Source organism: Bison bison, unplaced genomic scaffold (genome assembly GCF_000754665.1).
Source record: "Bison bison bison isolate TAMUID 2011002044 unplaced genomic scaffold, Bison_UMD1.0 scf7180017864390, whole genome shotgun sequence".
Taxonomy (NCBI): domain Eukaryota; kingdom Metazoa; phylum Chordata; class Mammalia; order Artiodactyla; family Bovidae; genus Bison; species Bison bison.
Genome location: NW_011494962.1, coordinates 599,121 through 605,170, shown reverse-complemented (window position 1 = coordinate 605,170; position 6,050 = coordinate 599,121). Strand labels below are relative to the sequence as shown.

Genomic DNA, 6,050 nt, shown 5'->3' with positions numbered 1-6,050 from the left:
ATAATGAAATACTACTAAGCCATAAAAAGAATAAAATATTGCCATTTGCAGCAAAATGGATGGACCTAGAGATTATAATACTAAGTGAAGTAAGTCAGACAAAGACATATACCATGTGATATCACCTATATATGGAATCTGAAAAATGATACAAAAGGAACTTAGTTACAAAACAGAAACAGACTCACAGCCATGGAAAACAAACGTATGGCTACCAAAGGGGAAACGGAGGAAAGAATAAATTTGGAACTTAAGATTGACATATGTACACTACTATATATAAAATAGATAACCAACAAGAACCACTGTATAGCACAGGGAATTCTACTCAATATCTTGTAATAACTTATAATGGAAAAGTATCTTAATATCTATATACATGTATATATATATATATATACACACACACACACATATGTATATATACATATTTATGTATAACCAGAAACTGACACAGCATTGTAAATCAACTATACTTCAACAAAAAATAAAATAAAAGACAGAAATTTTTTGAGAAAATAAGGAAGACAAACCAAAGATGATAAACTCATGACCTTTAATTATGGAGAATCAGCTCTTTTTAATTACTTTCTCCATCCATCCCCAGAGAGCATTCGTGTACTTTTCTGAATCTTTCCAACTTTTATATTTAAACTTCATTGACTTTTTTCCTCCCATTTTTCATCATTTTATCCTTTATTATATTTCATGGATAATTTTCTTAAATTATCTTTTTCCATTAAAAATGTTTCTGATATTATTTTATTTTCAATGAACTTCTGCTATTGTTTTCTAAAGGCTGTTTCTATGGCATTCTATTCTTATATGTGGATGAAAAATTGTATCTTAATTCTCTGATGGTTTTAAAAATTGTACTTTCAAGTCAACGTTATAATTTAAATACAAAATAATATGCTCACTTAAGCATATGGTTGACTGGACTTAAAAAATATATACCCATACAACCAACTAAAATTAAGATTTACAGTATTTCTGTCACCACAAGAAGACAACTTGTGTGCCTCCATCTTATCCTCACCACCTATCTTAGTTTTAGCCCCAGCTTTTACTTTTTGTCATTCTAGACTATTCTGTTAAATCTAGAGGTTTTATGTAGTAGTAGCAGTGTAGTTGCTCAGTTGTGTCTGACTCTTTGCGACTCCACAGACTCTAGCCTGCCAGGCTCCTCTATCCATGGAATTCTCCAGGCAGTAATACTGGAGTGGATTGCTATTTCTTTCTCCAGGGGATCTTCCCAACCCTGAGGATTGAACCTGGTCTCCCACATTGCAGGCAAATTCTTTACCATCTGAGCCACCAGGGAAGAGTTTTTATATAAATAGTTTCAAATAATATGCAATGATTGACCGTGACTTCTTCTATGACTGGCTTCATTCAGTAAACACAATGTTTTTGAGATTCATCTGTGTTCTATGCATTGGCAGTGAATTTCTTTCCATGGCTGAACAATATTCCAGAGTGTGACTACACCATACCATGTAAACTCACTCATCTGTAGATGAACATTTCCGTTGCTTCCAGTTTGGAGCTTGTATGAATAAAGCTGATAGATATACAAGTCTTTGTAGAGACCTGTTTTTAGAAATTTTTGAAGGATAATAACTAAGAGTAGAAGCCTGGTTTGGATGGCTTATGTTTACTGTATAAGAAACTGACAAAATTGTTTTCTACATTTATATACCTCCATGCCTTATAAGGTCTTCCCTGGTGACTCAAATGGTAAAGAATCTGTGTGAAATGAAGGAGACTTGGATTTGATCCCTAGGTCAGGAAGATCCCCTGGAGAAGGAAGTGGAAACCCACTCCTGTATTTTTGCCTGGAGAATTCCATGGACAGAGGAGCCTGGCGAGTCCATGGGAATGCAGAGTCGGACGTGACTGAATGACTAACACAGTCATATAAGAGAGTCTGTTTATTTACAGAGTTTTTGAACTGTTCTCATTGCATTATTTATGCTTTCCCTAAATTCTTATTGTCTGTGTTTTCTGTTTCTTCAGCCTCATATTGGCTGCTTTCCTCAAATATCAAATGATCCTTGGTTGTCTCTACTCACTTAAGTGTGTGGTACTAAACTGATTTAATGAGAGCTTGTGTAGGTGAGATGGGCTTGCTAAATGGTAGCATTCATAGTCAATTCAGTTCAGTTGCTCAATCATGTGTGACTCTTTGTGACCCCACGGACTTCAGCATGCCATACTTCCCTGTACATCACCAACTCCTGGAGCTTGCTCAAACTCATGCCCATTGAGTCAGTGATACCATCCAACCATCTCATCCTCTGTCATTCCCTTCTCCTCCTGCCTTCAATTTTTCCCAGCATCAGGGTCTTTTCCAGTGAGTCAGTTCTTCACATCAGGTGGCCAAAGTATTGGAGTTTCAACATCAGTTCTTCCAGTGAATATTCAGGACTGATTTCCTTAGGATTGACTGGTTGGATCTCCTGTCAGCAAGAGTCTTCGCAACACCACAGTTCAAGGGTATCAAATCTTAGGTGCTCAGCTTTCTTTATAGTCCAACTCTCATATCCATACATGACAACTAGAAAAACCATACCTTTGACTAGTTGGGCCTTTGTCGGCAAAGTAATGTCTCTGCTTTTTAATATGCTGTCTAGGTGGTCATAGCTTTTCTTCGAAGGAGTAAGCATCTTTTAATTTCATGGCTATAGTCCCCATCTGTGGTAATTTTGGAGCCCAAGAAATAAAGTCTGTCACTGATTCCATTGTTTCCCCATTTATTTGCCATGAAGTGATGAACTGAAGTAGCATTCATGAACTGGAGCAATTCACTGAGAAACCCAATTTTTGATATTTGAAATTTTTTCCCCTTTCTTGAGCCAGTTGACTATTCTGGAGTTGAATGAATCTTCCAGTACTCCTCCCTGGGCATTCTTCTGTTATAATGGGTAAGAGAGGGTAACCATTTTACAAAGTGGAGAGAAAAATACATAGGAGGGAATATGCATATCTTATATCAACTTTCGGGCATTTTTTTCAGTTTTCAGACTCACCCATACCTCCACTTGGAAAGATAAAATACCAGGAGCCTTTGGGGTTCTTACGCAAGAGTCAGCTCACTTTTGTTTCCTCACTACTGACTTTGCTTCAGTTTCTAAGTGCCTACAAAGTTAGTAATAGCTTTTGTATCTGTTACCTACCTTCCCAAAGGCCATTTCTGTGGTTTCCTTTCTTTGTTATTATGAATCTATATGCCTTCTTTAACTACTTTCTATATTTTATTGGAGTTTTAAGAGAAAAATCAAGGTAAAGGGATGATGCATCTATAACTGTTCATTTCAGACTGGTTTTAATTAGCATTTCAATCAGCTCAAATGTACTTTCATTCTGCCTTTTTTTCCCATTTCCTACTGGCAAATACCTAAGCCCATGTAAGGAGCTACTGTTGGGGCTAGCAACCAGGCAGCGGATTGATGGTATGTATTCCAAACTCTTATGGTGCCAATGAAGAAAAGATTTGTGTGCCACTGCCCTCATTAAGAGCCTGAAGATTCACAAATAAAAGGCTTAGATTCAGGTCTCTCTGGTGCCTAGGAAGGATTCAGTCTCTTGAGATTTATTAGACTCTGTAGAAAAAAGATGGTGCCAACTTTCTTATGTGGTCCTGGGAGGACTTGCTTATCTTTTTGGCCTCTGAGGGTTAGTGTGGAAACTAAATAAGAATGCAGGAAAGGTCTTCTATAATCCTAAATCATGGAAAGCCTCAGACTTTGCATCTCAGAAGACAATGGACCAGGTTTCTTCTTTTATGGGGTATAAAATGAAGACCTTGTTTTCTGACATTCCACTGGCACTTAGTAAAAGAAACACCTGTGCATTCCATCACACATAGATTTGATGCCACTCAAAGTACTCAAAGTGACTTCCTGGTGGCTCAGACGGTAAAGCATCTGCCTAAAATATGGGAGACCCAGGTTTGATCCCTGGGTGGGGAAGATCCTCTGGAGAAGGACATGGCAAACCACTTCAGTACTCTTGCCTGGAAAATCCCATGGATGGGGGAGCCTCGTAGGCTACAGTCCATGGGGTCACAAAGAGTTGGACACAACTGAGTGACTTCACACACACAAAGTACTCAAAAGCTTGGTATCAAATCTTAAAAGTCAGTAAAGCCAAGGGAAAACAAATAAAAGTTACTAATTTTATGGAACCCAGAACCATAGGAAACACAGAACCAGAGGAAAAGAAAAAGCCCAACAAACAGCTCCAAGTAAAACAGAATCCCTACAAGAGAAAGATAATCAAACTAATTTATGATATTAAATTATGGCACTAAAAGTTTTCAATTTGAAAAAACATGACTTTCATACAAAGAATGAATGATCATTAAGGCCCAGTTGCAGGTCCTAGAATGTCATACAAAAAAAAAAATAAAATAAAGAGACATGAAAATCATGATGGACTTGGATAATAAAACCAAGTAATCTAAAATATGAATAATAAGATTCCATAAACAATAAAAAGAATAGATATAAACAAGGAAGTAATTAAAGTAACTAGTTACCATTTAGTATTGAGTAGATATGGAAAGAAAATATCTTCAATTCAGTTCAGTTCAATTCAGTTCAGTTGCTCAGTTGTGTCTGACTCTTTGCAACCCCATGAATTGCAGCACCCCAGGCCTCCCTGTCCATCACCAACTCCTGGAGTTCACTTAAACTCATGTCCATCAAGTCAGTGATGCCATCCAGCCATCTCATCCTCTGTCATCCCCTTCTCCTCCTGCCCCCAATCCCTCCCAGCATCGGACTCTTTTCCAGTGAGTCAACTCTTCACATGACGTGGTCAAAGTATTGGAGTTTCAGCTTTAGCATCATTCCTTTCAATGAACACCCAGGACTCATCTCCTTTAGGAGGGACTGGCTGGATCTCCTTGCAGTCCAAGGGACTCTCAAGAGTCTTCTCCAACACCACAGTTCAAAAGCATCAATTCTTCGGTGCTCAGCCTTCTTCAGAGTCCAACTCTCACATCCATACATGACCACAGGAAAAACCATAGCCTTGACTAGACGAATCTTTGTTGGCAAAGTAATGTCTCTGCTTTTCAATATGCTACCTAGGTTGGTCATAACTTTCCTTCCAAGGAGTAAGTGTCTTAATTTCATGACTGCAATCACCATCTGCAGTGATTTTGGAGCCAAGAAAAATAAAGTCTGACACTGTTTCCCTATCTATTTGCCATGAAATGATGGGACCAGATGCCATGATCTTAGTTTTCTGAATGTTGAGCTTTAAGCCAATTTTTCATTCTCCTCTTTAACTTTCATCAAGAGGCTTTTTAGGTCCTCTTCACTTTCTGTCACAAGGGTGTATCATCTGCATATCTGAGGTTATTGATATTTCTCCTGGCAATCTTGATTCCAGCTTGTGCTTCTTCCAGTCCAGCATTTCTCATGATGTACTCTGACTATAAGTTAAACAATCAGGGTGACAATATACAGTCTTGATGTACTCCTTTTCTTATTTGGAACCAGTCTATTGTTCCATGTCCAGTTCTAACTGTTGCTTCCTGACCTGTATACAGGTTTCTCAAGAGGCAGGTCAGGTGGTCTGGTATTCCATCTCTTTCAGAATTTTCCACAGTTTATTGTGGTCCACACATTCAAAGGCTTTGACATAGTCAATAAAGCAGAAATAGATGTTTTCCTGGAACTCTCTTGCTTTTTTGATGATCCAGCAGATGTTGGCGATTTGATCTCTGGTTCCTCTGCCTTTTCAAAAACCAGCTTGAACATCTGGCAGTTCACGGTTCACGTATTGCTGAAGCCTGGCTTCGAGAATTTTGAGTGTTACTTTACTAGCATGTGAGATGAGTGCAATTGTGCGGTAGTTTGAGCATTCTTTGGCATTGCTTTCTTTGGGATTGGAATGAAAACTGACATTTTCCAGTCCTTGGCCACTGCTGAGTTTTCCAAATTTGCTGACATATTGAGTGCAGCACTTTTACAGCATCATCTTTCAGGATTTGAAAGAGCTCCACTGGAATTCCATCACTTTCACTAGCTTTGTTT

General features: G+C 38.2%; 1 protein-coding gene across 3 annotated transcripts in view; it reads left to right on the top strand.

Moving 5' to 3' along the window:
- Positions 1-6,050, top strand: part of LOC105002122 (C-type lectin domain family 12 member B-like) — a 21,915-nt gene that overhangs the window by 2,642 nt on the left and 13,223 nt on the right. The window lies entirely within an intron of this gene.